Here is a 19361-nt window from a genome sequence, read left to right on the forward strand (position 1 = left end):
GACTTTCCCATCCTTTATAAACATAGTTTGTATTTCTTTCACTCTCTTTGCATTGGGTTGCGTGCCTGTTTCACTCTTTCAGGGTTTCACGCTTACAGTGACATCTCCAGCATTAATATGAAATGGTTTTACCTCTCTCATTCCAGATTACATGGGTCTGGTGCTTGTTCTGGTTTTCCACCGTTTCGTACCAGGAACGGCTTTGGCAGTATGACCCCACAGTTTATTGTCCTCGCTGGCGTTCTCACAGTGAGAGTGTTAGCCTCCCTGTTTGTGCTTGTCTTGCCAGTACTGGCACTTGCCGGTTGGAGCTTGGGGACTCGGGCTCTGCGCTTTCTTCTGGACTCGGCGTTGGGTGCTAGGCGCCCGGCCCGCCACTGAGCTTTAGTGGTCGCGCCACCAGATAGGACGGTTTGCTTCCTGTCTAGGCTCCTTTCATGACTGGAGCCTCTTGCTTGGTCAGCGTACCTGCTCCATAGTGTCCAGCTTGCGGCCTTTGCTCTCTCTATGCCAGTCCTGGCTCCGTGCCTGCCCCTACAGAACGTGTTCACAGAGGCTCGCCTCTATGTGCCGTGGATTATCCTCCCTCTGAAGTGTTCACCCACAGCTTCCCTCTTCTCTCTCCATTCACAATTCTTATTCTGTGTACGTATGTCATCACAATCTTGTGCAGCAGACTCACCCCCTAACCTCACAGGGGGTGGCTCCCCCCTGGGGAGAAGGGGAATAGTCCAGATTCATCATAGAATGTAAAAATGTGAATACAAAATGTAGACATTGAAAATATGAAGGCCACCTTGGCCAAAAAAAACAGTCAAACTCTAAGTGTTACTTGATCTTTGGAGAACATAGTGAAATGCCGATTTCAGTATAGGGCTTGTATTTCGCTAACCCTTCATGCTGAGGGAAACACCAAAAATACAGTCTTCCAAGTAAGGAGTCTAAGCGGGCACAAACTAATAGGCTCGAAGGGAGTCTCCATTAAGAAGGTCAGTACATGGTTTCGATCTTAGAATAGCACAATGATGGGGGCCAGGGGAAACATTTTGGCAGGCCCTTGAGAAATTGTATTACCATGGGTATGGTAAAATACAACCCCTGCTCTGGTGTGCACTTGAAAATCCATAGAGTAGCCAAGTACCTGTTTACTGTAGACATCTGAAACCCTGTTGAACAAGGAGGAAAAGAAAAATACAGTATTGTTGCTGTTTTGCACTAATAAGGGTTGAGTTGTTTAGCCCTGCACCAGCTGCAAAACATTTTTCAATGGCAGCCGTACAGTGACTTGGTTGCTGGGCTTCATGCCGAAAGCAACTCCTCTAGGACGTCCTATGGGAGGTCCTAATCTTTGTACCTCATCCACTTGGAAGTCAAGCTAGAAGGCTGAGAGTGTTGATACTCGGTTAAAAGAGCAGGCTTCCCACCTGTGACAGCAAGTCTGCCCTCTCATGAAGACAACACAGGAAAATATGGCCATGTCCAGAAGCTCCTGTTACCAAGCCCTCCTGGCCAAATTGGGGCAATCAGGATCTAAGAGGTTTCTGAACTTAATCAACCTCTTTGAAACATGAGGGAGGATGGGGAATGGTGGGAATGTGTATTTAAGTAGAAAGTTCGAGTACACCACAAACACCTTGCCCACTGCTCCTGACAGGGGAAATTCCGCTGAGCAGAAGAACTTGCACTTTATGTTGGAACTGGAGAAGTACAGACCCACTTGAGGGGTTGTCAAAAGGAGGAAAATCTCTAAAAGAACATTCCCACCAGTGGGCTACTGAGACCTGCCTGCTCAGTGCATCTGCCGTCGTGTTCTCTGTACCGGTTAGAAGAACTGCATATGAGGAAATTCCAAAAGGTTTATGTGATATTGTGCCTCTCCTGGGGACCACAACTCTCTCACTCAGCTCATTCAGGTGTGCACTACAGCCTTTCAAGGAAGCATCTGGTGGTCATGTTTGTCAAAAGGGATCTGCCATCATCAAGTTCTCCATGTGGGACCGCCAGAGTTCTGTAACACCCTGTTCGAGACTTGGATGAAGTATATCATGTTGAATGAGAACTGTGACTACTCAGATCTGAGGGAGCACTGAGGTAACCTCATTCTATATCAGGCTTCTGGCAATAGGAAAATGCAGAGTGCCACAAGACCGAGCAACTGTAGAAAATCTACGGCCAGCAGAGTGAGGGCACTTTGAAATTTCATGCCCATCTGTTGAAAGTGAAGAGCTCTGTCCTCAGGAGGAAAAGTCTTTCCTGAAGAGGAGTCCAGTACCAGTCCCATGAACTGGAGCATTTGCAAGGGTATCACATGGGACTTCTTGAAGTTGAGGGAGCAGCCCAGTTTGTGCAAGAGGTGACAGGTGTGCTGAGATGGTTTTAAGACTGCTCAGGGGAACAGGCTCTGATTGGTTTGTGTGTGTTTTTATTTATTTTTTGGTCGTATTTCCCTTGTTTTCCTCGTCCTCCAATTCCCCTCTCCTTGTTCCCCTTCCACCCGTCTCCCTTCCCGACCCGCGCCTCCCATTGGGCCTTGGTCCTGCTTACACCTCTGCACTTGTCTGAGAGCCCATTGCTGCCCTCCATCCAGCGTGGTCATAGCACACGCGTTCAGTGCTGTGCCGTGTCTCTGACCCCTTTGAGCCCACTGCATTCCGGGACCTCTAGCTGGGTGAAAGGTTAAGCCACCCCTGACCCACTTCCGTGATCGTTGGTTTGTGTGCGTTTTTATTTATTTATTCTTTGGTTGTATTTCCCTTGTTTTCCTCGCCCTCCAATCCCCTCTTCTTGTTCCCCTTCCACCCCCCTCCCTTCCCGACCTGTGCATCCCATTGGACCGTTGAGCCCTGTTAGGAGCCCATTCCAGGGCAGCCCTTACCCGGCAGCCCCTGCGGCTAAGGGCCCCTAGGCAAAGGGCAGCTCCTATAGAGGCGGCTCCCGGTTGTGTCTGCAGGTGTCTGCAGGGGAAGCCATCAACCAGGTGTGACCCGCACAATACTCTGCATACCTCTGTCCACCTAGCAAACTCTCAATCTTAGGTGTGTTTTCTCCTGCTCATACATTTTGCACTGTGAAAGTATTTAAAATTGCATTGTGAAATCTAGGCCTTTTCCCCTCTATTTAGGATTCTCAAACCCAGGTGTGTTTTCTCCTGTTTATACATTTTGAACTGTGGAGGTATTTGAAATTGCATTGTCAAACCTAGGCCTTTTCCCCTATATTCAGGATCCTCAAACTTAGGGAGCGTTGTGATAGTCTTTAACATCTGACTGTCTGTTGTCTTGTTCAACTTGTCTCGCCTCTCTCGGTCTCGTCCAGGGTCGGATTGGCCCCTCGGCCTTTCGGCGGGTGGCCAGGGTAAAATCGTCCATGGGAAGTAGGGGCCGGTTTCTGCCCACTCCTGGGCCGGTTTGAAAAAATAAAATAAAAATTGAATTTATTTTTTGAAGAAAAAAAAAGAAAACACCTGCAACGTGCAATATGGATCTATACACACAGATATTAATGATACATATGGTGATCCATTCTTGTATGAAATGTATATCACATTAGTGAAATCATAACCATATTTTTTATAGTGTACTTAGGAACAATGCTATTTTATGCAACTTCCTGTTTTGTCAAGGGATGAAAGGTCGTGTTTCATCGCTTCCTGGGATGTCACTTTGGGGTGGGGTCAAGGGTCGTGAGGCGAGTGGTGGGCCACTTTTTTGAGATGAGGGGTGGCCCACTTTTTTTGGGGTGTCCGGGCCTATTTCTTGTCCCAGTCCGACCTTCGTCTCGTTTGCTTGCACTATGCCCTGTGTCCATCCCTAGTGTTCTCCCCTTCCCTCTCCCTTCCGCTTCTCTCCTCTCCCTACCTACTCTATGGTGCTCTCTGTCTCTCCTATCTTCTCTAATTGCTTCTCTATTGATTAGCCTGCTCTCCTCACTAAATCTGGTAGGAAGAAGTTTAAAATCGGCATCCTGGTCTCCAAACCAGGCCTTCCTATTGCTGACACCTATACCAGTGCCTTCTCCAGGCAACCTTTCACTGACACCCTCTTTGTCGTTCCCTGGCCAGACCTATGGACCCTACATATGGTCTCTGTGCTCTCTCCCTTCTCCTTCTCTCCCATTAATGGTGGCATACGGTGGGAGGCCCTCCTGGCCTCCTTCCACTCCTCTAAGGTGATCCTTAATGTTTATGTGAATGGTACAGTCTTGGTCCAAGGCCCTCAGGCCAACCTTCCCCTCTTCGATCATCAATTTCCTTTCTTATCCTGCTGTCCCCTCTCTTCCCTCCACAGCTTCCTCGCCTGCTGTCTCCTCCTTGGCTACCTTGCCCTCTCCTCCTCCCACTTCTGCCCCCCTCGGGCTTCTTGTGCACTTCTGCACGGCGTACCTCTGACTTGTTCCCCTCCCCGGAAGTCTTTCAAGGATGGCAACCTTCTCCATATTGCCACTCTAAACTCTCGCTTGGATGCCAAAAACTCCTCCAGCATCTGTCGCCTTCTGGAGGAACTTGACCTCGGTCTCACTGACACATGGTTCACGGCCATCTCTGTCACAAGCTTTGACCCTCTCCTCCCTAACGGCTACAAGATCCTCTCTGCGCCCAGGTCCAACCATTCCGGTGGGGGTGTAGCCTTGATCTTCGCCGAGTGGAGTTCCTGCCTCTGTCATTCCTACACAGACCTACTCCTCTTTCGATTTGCCTCGTCTGCAGACTCGCTCTCTCTCTTATTCACCACCACCGTCCACCATACCAAGCGAATTCGACACATTAAAAAAATTGGTCACACAAGCATACAAAGATGGCTTGAAAAAAAACAACTATTACATGGACAATCTTGCCAGAGAAGAGAGAGCAGCACTCACATCATTGGACAGAGGCAAGAACATCGATTAAACCCACAGACAAGGGTGGGGGAATTGTTGTAATGGACACTTCAGATTATGAAGCAGAATGTCTTCGCCTGTTGTCAGACACTGAAGCCTATAAAAAAACTCAATCAAAATCCAAACAGAAGATTGCAAAAGATTAGTAGCCTCCCAAAACATGTAGAGGATCAGGGAGGGAATTGCAAAGACTAACGCTTTTTCCTTAACAAAGCGCATCCAAGAACACCGTCCTTCTACTTCCTCCCTAAGGTGCACAAAAATGCCAATAAACCACCCAGATGACCAATCGTGTCCGCCTGTGATTCATTACTGGAACCACTTTCACTCTTCACTGATTTTTCCCTCAAAACCTTCATCGGCCAGATGACCTCCTACATCAAAGTTTCCACAAACACCATATGCATTCTGGAAAAAATCAAATTTCCTTTGAATTGTATTCTAGCGACTATGGATGTAGAAGCATTATACACTTGCATCCCCCAACAAGAAGAACTAGAAGCTTTAAGAATTTGCTTGGATAAAAGACCTGATACCACATCTAATTCCACATGCTTCATTTTAGAATGCGTGCGTTTAGCGATGTCAGAGAACTTTTTTCTCTTCAAGGATCAATTATACAAGCAAACCGAGGGGATCAGCATGGGGGCCACTTTCACCCCCGATGTTGCTAATTTGTACATGGCACAGCATGAGGAAGATCACATCACCTCGGACTCAAATCCATACAAAGACAAGATAGCTCTCTGGCGTCGCTACATCGACGATGTCCTTATGATATTGGACGGGACCCACAATGAGCTAGGCAAGTTCCATCAATGGCTCAACAACCGGAATCGTCATATTAAGTTCACCATCCAGTGGGACCACCATATGGTTGATTTTCTTGACCTACATATATATAGGTCAGGAGACATCCTAAAAAACAGAACTTTACCGTAAACCCACGGACCGGAATAGCCTCTTACATTTTCAGAGCTATCATCCCCAGGGACTCAAGTACAATTTGCTGTATGGGTAGTTCCTGAGGATAAAAAGGAATTGCTTCGACATGAATTTCATGCAAATGATCTGCAGGAAAGACTCCTCAACAGGGGTTACCCTAATAAATCCATCAAACATGCTAGAAAAAGAGCGTCCAACACAGATCGAACCATTTGTCTGACTCCAAAAGAAAAAAAAACATTAGACAGATTGGTTTGTGTCACGACATACAGTCCACTCAGCAATCTGATCAAAAGTGATGTAAATAGATATTGGCACCTCATCAAACATAGAGGGAGTCTAGAAAAGAAACCGGCGTTCGCCTTAAAAAAAAACAAATCGGAACCTAAGGGACACTCTGGTTCATAAGTACATAGACCCAGTCAAAGAATCAAATACACTATGGGATTTGCTCCAGGTGACAGGACATCTTAAATGCAGCCACTGTATAGCGTGTGACTTCACAGACACAAAGAAAACTTTCAACTACAAAACCCCAAACTGGGAAATGATATCCCACACAAATTGCAATAGCAAAAATGTTATATACATCATAGAATGCCCGTGCTGCCTTCTATATGTGGGAAAGACCATAAGAGCTATCAAGCAGAGAATTTCAGAGAACAGGTTGTGCATTAAGAACAGCGTACCCGACAAACCCTTAGTAGAGTACTAGGTAAAAATGTGACATTCACACAAAGACATTAAATCGTTCGTGCTCAAACAGGTTATCCCACAGAGACGAGGGTGGGACATTAACCAAGTCCTAACCCAGCTCGAACAAAGATGGGTCCATACACTTAACACAGTGAAGGACGGTCTGAACATCACCGTAGAATGGAAACATTTCTGACACTGCTAAATGCAAGCGCACCGACAAATATACCAACATTGATCATGCCCATGTATCCCACATGATTGACTAAACAAGTGATACACAATTAGCCGCATATACATGTGCATGGCTCCGAATGTCTGGACATAGGATCTGGATGACAACTAATTGGTATGAGTCGAGAGATGATCACTGTTTATGTATTCATGTATATTGTTGTATTTTGCACAATTATGTGAGATTATTGTGCATTAATTATACCAATATTGATCATCCCGCTTGTTTTGTGATTAAGCACCAGTTACTGATCTAAAAAGGATATCAAGAAAGTTCAACTTTGTATGCACTCTCTGATATATATATAATATGGACATCGATCTATGTGACAATCAAACGCCATATTCTATTTGATGATCACTATCAATATATGTCGAACGCTGCATTGATATACCATGCTACACTATGCAATGTGTTTTTCATTGTCAAAATGTATCTGACGCTATGTGGATACACTAAAGTCCCAACATGAATAGGGGATCTACACCAACAGATGGGCAGAATATATGTAATTCGCACCACGCATCGAAAGCATCATACTATTTTTAGGACCTCCCATACTCATCATCCAGGGAGGGTCCTTCGCACATTTTATATGGCCACCATTTGTGCTATGCTTAATTAAGCACTTTTAGGCACCAACATTGCCATGGTTACCCCACACAGTGTTTTCCACTCCACGCAAGAGGCTTTTTTGCTTTTGTCTCACATACATATGATCTGAGCATGGTGCTTTATGGATGCTAACGTTAGCACACCCATGCTACACGATCTCCCATGGTTACCAAAATGGCCGCCCACAATATAAAACAAACAGGTTGCCAAGGCAACCATGCACGGCGTCAGGATTCAGTCACTCGACCGCAGCTATAGGAAAGCTGCACGGCCACTGTTTTCTTCTAACATGATTCATCCCGTGTTTGCAAGGTAAGACCGCCTGACTCTCCAACAAGACGGTACCACTATGCCCATGTTACAATGTTCCTTCACCCTCTCCTAGCAATCATCACGTTTTAAGAATTTCATAACGCGACACAGCATTTTACAAACAGCAGCACAACCTTGGTATGCTGTTCTAGGCACTTATATCAAAGCCGAACTAACACTCAAGGGGAGCCTACCCCGCTTCTGTCCGTGGATGTATATCCATTCTCTAGTTCATTACCTTTTTATTTGAACTGGCACATACAGCTTATACAGGCACTTAACTATTGACTTTCCAACACGCTCTTTTTTAGCCATTTGAAGGCGTTGTGATGAATAAATCCACACAGAGGAAATGGCCCTCCGACTCCAGAAAGAGGACCTTGAGATCACCATATCAAGAAACCTCAGCGATTAAATCTGACCAATAAGGTATCAACTCCTTTACCTTATATATCCTGTAAACTCAATATAGAGTCTAAAGAAAGCACACACTCACTAAACGCTTGTGGTGCTTCATGTTCTTGTCTATTACCCATAGGTTCTCAGGTGAACACAAAGACAAACACCTACGTCAAGGTTCTCCTAGACTTAGCTCAGGAGCGCTGATAACGATCAACTCCGTAGAAAATTCCTGCTCACGGTAAGATCAGTGACCTATACCTTAGGAATGGGTCATCTCTTTGCTATAACTAAGCAGCATTTATATGCCTCTTCAAAGTACTTTAAAATTCTCTGAGATCACACACATTGTAAATACCACACATCTCATGTCATTTTTAGGCAGAGAACCGCATGACACCCTGAATTCTACCTGATTCCACATGCCAGCTTTACTAAAGAGCCTATATTTGGCCAAAACACAGTAGTGTCGACTACCTATTTGTTTATATAGTCTATACTGTCTACACTGTCATTTGAGCACCGTTTTTTTTCTGTACCTCTCATACATGCCATTTGTTCACTACATCCCTTCTTCACATAAGGGACAACAGATGTTTCTCCTGTATTTGAATCCAGCCAATTGAACTGGAGTAAAAGTAAAGTCTATATTACTAATGTGTGTCCTACTCTACAAATTCAATTGTGAAATTCACTTTGTATGCATTAAAACCATTGAGGCAAAACATAGGCGTTTGCCGACAATCTTATCAAGAGCAATATCTTCTGGTTTTATGGGCACTGTGATGAATGTATGTGGTTCTTAGTCACCCTGAAGTTCAAGAGGGACATCCTGGTCTCAACCCAGGCCTCCCTATCGCTGATACCTACACCAGCGCTTCCTCCAGTCACACTGTCATTGACATCCTCTTTGTCGTCCCCTCTCCTGACCTATGGACCGTTCATATGGTCTCTGATCTCTCTCCTTTCTCCTCCTCTCCCATTACCAGTGGGACTAGGTGAGAGGTCCTCTTTTCCCACTTCCAATACAACAAGAGCATCATTAATGTATATCTGAACAGCATCGTTGGTTCAGTGCCCTCAGCCCAATCTCCTCCTTTTTGATAGGTGTTTCCCATGTCAACTTCCTCCATTCTCCTGATACTCCTTCCGCAACCTCTCTGGCACCCTCATATTCCTCCTCTGCCAGCCTTGGGCCTCTCTACTACCTCCGCAGGGTGTATCTCAAGCCTGTACCCCTCCACGGAAGTCTTTAAAATGTGGCAACCTGCTCCATGTCGCTACTCTCAACTCTTGTTCTGCTGTCAGACACTCCTCTGACATCTGTCAACTCTCTGAAGAACTCAAACTAGATATCCTTGCTCTCACCGAGACTTGGTTTACAGCCAATTCTATCACAAGTTTTGACACTCTCCTCCCTGTGTGCTACAAGATCCTCTCTGAACCCAGAACCAACTGTCCTGGAGGTGGAGTAGCCCTGATCTTTTTGGAGTGAGTCCCGGCCTCTGCCATCCCTACGCAGACCTACTCCTCCTTTGAATGCCTTGTCTGCAGGCTCTCAATCTCTCCTGGTCTCTCTCTAACTGTGCCACCATCTACAGGCCACCTGGCCAGGTCGTCCTCTTCATCTCTGAATGGGCCTATACTTCTTTCCTCCTCAGAGATCTCAGCATCCACCTGGATGCTTCTAATCCCTTCTCTGGGCTTTTCCACAACCTCTGCAACACTCTCTCTCTTTCCATTCTTCCCCGTGGCCTGACACACTCTGCCGGACATACTTTGGATGTTCTCAACACCTTTGACATCCCCCTCTCTAACCTGCTTACCATTCCTTTCTCTTGGACTGACCACTTTCTACTCTCTGTTCATCTGAAACTCTCTATCCCTCAGGCAAAGCCTCCCGCCCCAGCACTGCCACCTACCTTCACGGTCATTTGGCTCATGAAGCGTGTGTCAGTGGATGCCTTTGCCTCTACTTTCTCTGCTCCTCCTACTCCTGTGACTGACTCACACCCCAACACAGCCCTTTCTAATCTGCACCTTTCTATTTCCAACACCTGGATATCCCTTCTCCTGTCATGAGAATCCGGCTGAAGCCTACCTCCAAGTGCAACTCTTGGTATGATTCCGACCTCGACGCCCTGAAACGCAAGTGCAGGGTGGCTGAGAGGAAGTGGAGGGCTTCGGGCACATCCTCTGATAAACTGGCCTGCGTCTGCTCCAAAGGCAATACAGACTCTCTGTCCTGTCCAAGAAGAGGGCACACATTGAAGCCCGCGTCTCTGCGCCCTCTACCAACACGGACAAACTCTTTAAAATGTGCCGGGAACTGGCCAATCCTGTTGCAGTCTCTACCTCTTCTGTTCTCTGCCAGGCCCTCTGTACGGCTCTGGCCTCTCACTTCTCTGGTAAAACTCAGGACATCCTGTCCTCTATCTCCTGTTACTCTCCCTCTTCCTCTCTCGGCACCCCTTTGGCCATCTCTCCTCCACCTTTCTCCTCTTTCTCTCTGACAACACCTGATGAGGTTTCTAATCAAGTCCGATCGATGGAAGTGTCATCCAAACAGGTGCTCCCCTGCTCCTTAGAACCATCAAAGACCATATTGACTCCCTCGCTCCAGCCTTCGCTGATTTCCTTAATCACTCTTTCGCCACTGGATCTTTTCCCTCTCCCCTTAGGCACCTACTTGTCCACCCCTCCTCAAAAAGCCATCTGCCGATCCTACCTACCCGGCAAACTATCCCCCAATCTCCATCACTGCTTTCCAGGGCAAACTCTTGGAAAAGCTGTCCATCTCCCAGCTTACTCACCACACTGAATCTGTTGGTTATCACCATGACCATCAGTCTGGCTTCAGAGCTGCCAGAGGCACGGAAACTGCTCTCCTGAATGCCTGTGAAGATCTGCTCTCTAACCTTGATTCCAGCATTGCTTCTGTCCTCATCATCCTTGATCTTTCCCCTGCTTTCGACACAGTCAACCACGCCATCCTGATCAATCGACTATGAGAACCTGGCCATCACAGATCAGGCCCTGGAGTGGCTAACCTCCTTCCTCTTAGACTGCCCCTCCCAGGCCCAACTTGGTCCCTTTATCTATACCACCTCTCTCTCTACCTATGTCGTTCCCCAGGGCTCTATCCTCTCACTTTGCTTTTTCAAACTCTACTTGGCCCCTTTGGCCCACTCCTCTAACTTTCAGCGTAATGCAGATGACACTCAGCTTTCCTTCAAGCTCCTCTCAGCCTCCTCTCCTCTCTCGCTGATTCCTGACTGTCTGTGATTCAGGATTGGTGCGCCTCCAACAAGCTCTGCCTTAATGCTAGTAGGACAGAGATCCTTCTCATTGGGATCTCTTCCCCTGCTTTCCCATTCTCACTCTGGCCGCCCACCCTGGTCCCTCTTCCTTCGCCTTCCTGTGAGGCAAAAAACCTTGGTTTCATCTTCGACTCCACTTTCTCTCCTCACATCTCAGACACCAGCGAGAAGTCCCACTACCAGCTGTACCTCCTCAAAGGGACTCTTCCCTTTCTCACTTTCCCCCAGAAGCTCACTGTCTCCAGAGCCTTAGTTATCTCTATGGTGGACTACTGCAACAGCCTCTTTCTCAATCTGCCTTTCTCTAGTCTCCGCCCTCTGCAACTAATCCAGAACAGGACTGCAATACTTATCCTTGGCCTCAAGACCAGGTACCATATCTCTCCAGCACTGAAATCTCTCCACTGGCTCCCGGTGGCTGCAAGAATCAAGTTCAAGATCCTTTGCATTGTCCACAAGGCTTTCTGGGGCCAGGGCCCACACTACACACAACGCTCTCTTCCAAAATACCTTCCTTCTCGAGCCCTTCGCTCAGCTACATCCAACTCTCCTAAGGGTTAGATGCTTCTCCAGGCAGAGAATGGGGGGTAGATCTCTCTCATCTGCAGGTGCCTCCCTCTGGAATGGCTTCCCTGCCCCTCTGAAACGTGAGCCGGACCACCTGAAGTTCTGAAAGCAGATCAACACTTTCCTCTTCTTCTCTCCTTTCTCCCTCTTCCTCCCCTGCTGACCTACCTGTCTGATGTACCGACTGGTTGCCTGGCTACCCTCAGAGTCTCACTGGGTACCAAGCTCTTTCTTTATCAGTCACCCTTCCACTGCCTCCGGGCCTACCACGCACTTAGGGGCTGTAACTGTAACCCACAGTCACTTGTTCTCTTTGCACTACCCAGAGCCGCGCTGCCCTGGTTGCACTTACTCAGAGCATTTCCACCCTGTTTTCCCCTCCCCTCTCCCTTTCACCCTCCCCCCCATCCTTTCTCCTTGCACTTCTCATTCTCGCACTTGCAGGATCTGAATGACACAAGGCCTAGTAAGATTGTTTGTCTTGACCTCTCTCTGTCTTCCCTCCTTTGTCTTGTCGCGCCTAGAAACACTTGTGTACAGGCGCGTTTTAAATGACTTATCATATCATATCAATTGTTAAAAGAAAAAACTTTGTTGAAGGGGACTAGAAGGCCGATAATACCTTGAGTACTGGAACGAGCAAGAGAGCTGAAGAGGCAGGCTGTTGTAGTAGTAAAGAAATTAAGCCTAACAGCCCACACGTGATGCAACCTGGGAGGCCTAAAAAAGGCCCACTCAGGTGCAGGCAATTGGAAGGAGCTGGAACTGTGACTGGAATGCAAGGTGTAGCAGTAGAAGCAGAAAAAAAGAAGGCATGAGGCTGGCAAATCAAGTAGAAGTAGGAGAACAAGAGGGATGTCGGAATGTGGAGATTTCTTCTCCTTGTTCTGAGAGCGTCCTGTTCCTCCAAACTCTGAAGTGCAGAGGCTGCAAACAGGAAGGCTTGCTGGAATGCTGTATTTCCCCATGTGAGCCCGATTGCCATGATTGCTGCACAGAGAATGTGCTGGCGACTGAGGCCAAGAGCAGTTGGCAAGACATGGGTCTCAGGAGCGGGAGGAGCTCCACAAACGTGTGGCCGGATCGAAGACACCTTCTGAGCTTAAGGGTGTCGGTCCCTATGAAGGTAGAAGCAGTGCAGCAATCACAGCAATCAGGCTCACATGGGGAAAGACCGCTCTCCTGCATGCCTTCCACTTCCACTTATTGCCGTAGCAAGTCAAAGTTGAAGAGGCCCTGGCTGTTACATCTCGCTGTGCGTCCCGTCGTGCACCTCCTCCCAGAAGACGGGGTGGCACATCAAAAGGCACACACACTCTTGTATCCCTTCCTTATGGTGTGCGGCGCTTCATTCCCCCGTTCCTTACACAATGGAGATTGCGGCAGGGAATCCAATAAAACTACGATTCCCATACTGCTCTGCTGCGCTGTCAGGTGCCCTGTTCCTCCAATCAACGTGCTCTGACGTTTTGCTTTCGGTTTTCACAAAAGCAGCGTTCTCATTCAGCTCGGCGCTTCTGATTGAAGTCGCAGACCCCTTGAAGTTCTGTCTTCAGCATCATCTTGAACTCTCTGTATACCTGATCTCTGCCTGCCTAACGGACTGCCTTGTTTCCTGCTTTTGTCGTCTTTGTCAGGTTAGTGTACCAGGACTCGTATCTGCCTAACAGACTGCCCTGCTTAATGATTTTGTACTCCTGCCGCTTGCTCGTTGACAGGACCTTTCTCCCTCCCGTGATTGCTTTGCCTAACGTTTTGTTCCAGTTATTGCCCGCATGTAAAAGAAGAATCTGCCGGTGTATTGTTTGGGTTGCTTTCTTCTTAGCACTGTGTTTTTCTCAGATATGGCTCAGTTAGTTTCAGACATCACAGCTTACCCAGCATTTTGTTTATCAGCACTGACTCTTGCTGCCTAGCTCCAGACGCCATATCCAACAGATACCTGGGGTCCACTGTTCTTGCTATTCTCTGAACTACAAGGTATTGGGACATCTTTTCCAACAAGTGCACAAGTGGACGCTGCGCAGGGAGTGCACCAACCCGGACCTAGTGCGCCCCTAGTGCCGTTCGGGTTAGAACCCTCACTAACCTTCCTGTTTTTTATTTTATTCTGCCGTTTTGTTCACCCTTGGATAATTCCCAACACTACTAGTGGTAAGGAGTGTTTAATTACTATCATAATTCATCTTAGAGTACCCCGAACAGTCCTGATATTGTTATCTGTTTTCTAGGTAGGAATCTGTGCCAATAACAAGATAAAACACCAGGTATAATTCATAGCAGTTTTGACTATTTCTATCTGAGAATTTGTCACATAAAAATCATCTCTACTTCTTTATTTTTTGCAGCTGGTATTTCGTGGCGGTGTGTTCTCCCCGCCCTTTTGAATGATCAGGCTCTTTGTACTGTCCACTCAGTAGAGGGTCATATCATTTTAAAGGTGTTTTCCCTCGCAGAGAGGAGGCTCGGTTGGAGGCCTCATCAGAGCTCTTCAATCAAAATTGTGAATACCAGACTGGCTCGAAGAGAAACCCGGCGGCATATCTAGCCTCATCCTAGTTGGTTAGTGACACTGGCTTTGACGAGGATGTCCTTATACTGTGCAGGTAAAGCATCATTTCCAAGCTCTAGGGCTGAAGGAGCCAGGCCCTGAGGTTCAGTGACGCTGGGTCGTGGTGCAGAATCGGTTCAGCAACGCTGAGTTGTGGTGCAGAATCGCTCCTTCCTCTCTGGACAGAAGGTCCGTAAGTAGTGGCAGCTTGACAGACGGAACCGCAGACAGACATAGCAGGTCTGGATATGAGATTTGTCAAGGTCACTCCGGAGCAACTACTAGCATCTTGCAGTGACACTATCTGAGTGTGTTGATCACTCGTAGCAGGAGTGCAAATGGAGGAAAAGCATATAGGAACAGTCCTTCCCACAGGGGCGAGAGGGTATCCCCCGTACTCCCTTGATGTGGGAACCTGCTGGCGAACTCCTGACACTTGCAATTCATCGCTGTCACAAAGAGATCGATCTGGGGTTGACCCCATTCGAGGAACATCAAATCCACCTGGTCCTGGCAAAGCTCCCACTCGTGGCAAAAATGCAGCTCCCTGCCGAGCGAGTCTGCAATAGTGTTTTTGGTTCCCGACAAGTGAAACAGGACAAGGAACATGTCCTGATGAATGGCCCAGTGCTACAGATCCTGGTTCAAGTGCCAGAGAACACGCCCCGCCCTACTTCCGGATATAGAACATGTTGGTGGTGTTGTCCGTGAAGATCCTCACCACCTTGCCCTTCATCGACAGCAGGAAAGTCTTTAGGGCCCAGAAGACGGCACGACGCTCTGGGACGTTGATGCAAAGAGTCTTCTCTTCTGGTAGACATTGGCCTCTGGGGTGCAACTGCCTGGTATGCGCTCCCCAACCTTCCACAGAAGCTTACTTGGTGACTGTCTCCTGGTACGGGGGGGGGGTTTGGAATGGTGCCCCCTGCGTGAGATGCAAGTGTACACCCCACCACTGTATCGCTCGTCAGTACTCCTCGTTGAGGGGGATTTTGTCTGTCCAGGACCCCAAGACTTGCAGCCATCTCGCACCCAGAAACTCCAGGAGAGGCCTCATCTGTAGTCAGCAATGGACAAGGTTGATGCAGGAAGACATCATGCCCAACAGGCCTGCACCGTAGCCGACTGCATCGACAACAGGTACTGCATCTTCCCTAGGATGGCTACCACCCTCTTTTGTGATGGAGCAGCCAGGCAAGCCCCTGTGTTGAGTCGTACCCACAGAAACCGAGCGTTCTGCGATGGCTCCAAGCAGGACTTTGGATAATTTATGGAGAATCCCAGATCAGTTAGCAGATGCAGAGTACTTGCCGTGTTGCTGGCTCGCCAGAGCATGGGAGCGGGATCGAACCAACCAATCGTCCCGGTATGGGTATATGTGGATGCCCTTGAGATGAAGATGCGCTGCCACTGGAGTCAAACACTTTGTGAAGACCCTTGGTCCGATTTCAGGTCGAAGGGAAGTGGCTTGAACTGATGGTGCGCCCCCTGGACCACGAAGCGCATGAATTTGCAGTGCTTCTGATGGATGGGGGTGTGGAAGGAACAAGTTACTTACCTGTAACTGTTGTTCGCCAGCATGGGTCTGGCATGGATTCACATGCTCATGAATATTCCCCGTCGTCAGGCCGGGAATCCTCGGTATAGAAAAAATCAGTATCAGTTTCGTTTCTGATCTGTCTTTCTCAGTAGTAACCAATCACTGGTCTCTTTCTCAAAGTAAAAGTTTGCTAAACAAAGTTCCAATGATAGCAAGTCTTTTCCCCTTGGTGAAATATCCATGTTCTCCAGCATGAGTCTAGCATGGATTCACATAATCATGAATATTCCCTGTCGTCAGGCTGGGAATCCCCAGTAAAGGAAATAATCAGTTTCAGTTTCATTTATGAACTGTCTTTCTCCTAACAACTAATCACTGGTCTCTGAGTCATACAGATCCCAGCCAATGACTGCCCTCTCCCTAAGCCCCTCCCCTGGCAGCCATCCTCAGATTTGGTAGCACGTGAAGTGGCAGTATGACCAAGTGAAGAGCCGCAGAGGGGTAGGCGGGAGGGTTTGCATGTGAATCCATGCCAGACCCATGCTGGAGAACAACAGTTACAGGTAAGTAACTTATTCCTTCTCCAGCATGGGGTCTGGCATGGATTCACATGCTCATGAATATAAGAATACATAGCAGTATACACATGCACAACCACGGGAGGTGGCACAAGGCTCAATATCAAGCAATACAACAACTCAACATTAAGCAACTCTTACCTCCTCACCAGGCTCACCTTAGGCGAACAGGTTGCGCAGCACTGCCTGGCCGACTCTGGACTCCTCCCTGGAATCCCGGCCGACGCAGTAGAATCTTGTGAAGGTGTGCGTCGACCTCCACGTAGCAGCCCTGCAGATGTCGAGCAGGGGCACACCAGACAGGAACGCCGTAGTAGCAGCGATCGGTTTGCCAATCGGTGACAGTGCATGATGCAGCCGGAGAGCCATCTGGAAATGGAAGTCTTCGAGAGAGCCTTCACTTGATTCACAGGTCCAAAGTTCACAAACAGCTGTGATGTCTTCCGGAAACTCTTTGTGCGGTCCACGTAGAACTTCAGCGCTCTAGCCACATCTAGCGAGTGCAGAGTCCTCTCAGCCGGCAACGAAGGCGACCGGAAGAAAACTGGCAACACCAAGGGCTCATTGAGGTGGAAGTCCCACAGCACCTTGGGCATGAAGGAGGGGTGCGTCCTCAGCACCACCCTCGTGTCGTGAAAAGTCAAGTATGGAGGCTTGCAAGACAGGGCCTGGATCTCTCCCACTCGTCGTGCAGAGGTGATGGCCACAAGGAATGCTGTCTTCCACGACAGAAACTTCAACGGCACTGAATACATAGGCTCGAATGGGGCCCCCATGAGCCTAGTTAGTACCACGTTGAGCTCCCACGCCGGGGCAGCGGCTTTCACCGGCGGGAATGATCGGAACAGTCCTTTCATAAATTCCTTCACCAGACGATGAGACCACAAGGACGCCCGTCCTGTAGTTCTGGTGTAACGTGAGACGGCAGCCAGATGTACCTTGATGGAGGTGTGAGATAGGCCAGCCTTGGCCAAAGACAGTAGGTACGGCAATACTTGAGGGGCCGTAATCCGCAGAGGGTTAATCTTCTGTGCTCAGCACCAGACAGAGAACCTCTTCCATTTGTATCCGTAGCACTTGAGAGTTGAGGATGCCCTGGCCTTTGCAAGAACCTCTCTGCAGTCGGCCGGGATGTCGTATCCTCCAAACTCTAACGCTGCAGGAGCCAGGCCTGCAAGTTCAGCGACTCTGGTTCGTGATGAAGAATGGCGCCTCATTCTCTGAAGAGAAGATCTGCGTCCGTCGGTAGCTTGACTGGTGTGGACGCTGACAAGTCCAGAAGGTCCGGGAACCAGGTCTGCCTCGGCCACGCCGGTGCGACGAGGATCATCCTGCACCGGGACCTCTTGAGCTGGTTGACGAGCCGGAGTAGCAACGGCAATGGCGGGAATGCATAAAGGAACAGGCCGTCCCAGCAGAACGAGAAAGCATCGCCCATGCTCCTCGGTTGGGGAAACCTGCTGGCGAACCTCCGGCACTTGGAGTTCGCCGCCGTCGCGAAGAGATCGATCTGGGGTTCGCCCCATCGTCGGAAGAGTCGGTCCACTTGATCCTGGCGCAGTTCCCACTCGTGGCACGAGCGCAGCTCCCTGCTGAGTGAGTCGGCGATGGTGTTTTTTATCCCTGCCAGATGAAAGGGTACCAGAAACATCCCTTGTGCGATGGCCCAATGCCACAGATCCTGGGCTTCCTTGGACAGGGCAGGGGATCTGGTTCCGCCCTGCTTCCGAATGTAAAACATCGTGGTGGTGTTGTCGGTGAAGATCCTCACCACCTTGCCCTTGAGGGACAGAAGGAAGGACCTGAGGGCCCAGAACACTGCGCGGAGCTCCAAGATGTTGATGTGGAGAGTCTTCTCCTCCGAGCACCAAAGGCCTCTCGCGTGGAGGCCCCCGGCGGGCGCTCCCCAACCTTCCAGGGAGGCATCCGTTGTCACCGTCACCTGGTGGGCCGGGGCTAGGAAGCCTGTTCCCGCTGTCAGATGAGCTCGGACACCCCACCATCATATCGCCTGACGGAAGGTTTTGTCGAGCGAGATCCTGTCCTCGAAGCTGCCCGTCGTCTGGATCCAGTGGGCGTCGAGGAATTCTTGCAAGGGCCGCATCCGAAGTTTGCAATTGGGCACCAGATAAATGCAGGAGGACATCATTCCGAGGAGGGACTTGATAGACCTCACTTTGGCCACGTCCGTGGCCAGTAGACGTTGCATCTTTCCTAGGATGGTCCTTATCCTTTCCTCCGACGGTGAAGCCCGCCGCGCCACTGTGTCGAGCTGTGCTCCCAGAAACAGGGCTACTTGCGACGGGACCAGGCGGGATTTTGGAAAGTTGATGGAGAACCCCAGGTCCGTGGGCAGCTGGACGGACTTTGCAGTGTGTTCCACGGCGAGCTCCCTTGTCCTTGCCCATATGAGCCAGTCGTCCAGGTAGGGGTAGACGTGGTTCCCCTGCAGGCGCAGCCGCGCCACCACCGGTGCTAGGCACTTGGTGAACACCCTGGGCGCCGATTTTAATCCGAACGGGAGGGCCTTGAACTGGTAGTGCCGCCCTTTGACCACGAACCTGAGGAACTTTCGGTGCCTCTTTAGAATAGGGATGTGGAAGTAAGCATCCTCCAAATCCAACAACGACAGGAAATCGCCCTCCTCCAGCTGTCCCAGCACGTGCTGCCTTGATGTATTTGTTTAGTCGTCGCAGGTCCAGGATGGGACGCCATCCTCCTGTCT

General features: G+C 49.1%; 1 protein-coding gene across 1 annotated transcript in view; it reads right to left on the minus strand.

Moving 5' to 3' along the window:
* The window catches only part of SLC9A8 (solute carrier family 9 member A8), a 1353696-nt gene that overhangs the window by 361280 nt on the left and 973055 nt on the right, over positions 1-19361 (minus strand). The gene's annotated exons all lie outside the window — the stretch shown is intronic.

The sequence above is a fragment of the Ambystoma mexicanum genome, chromosome 3p (assembly GCF_040938575.1).
Source record: "Ambystoma mexicanum isolate Mex_15411 chromosome 3p, UKY_AmexF1_1, whole genome shotgun sequence".
Taxonomy (NCBI): Eukaryota; Metazoa; Chordata; class Amphibia; order Caudata; family Ambystomatidae; genus Ambystoma; species Ambystoma mexicanum.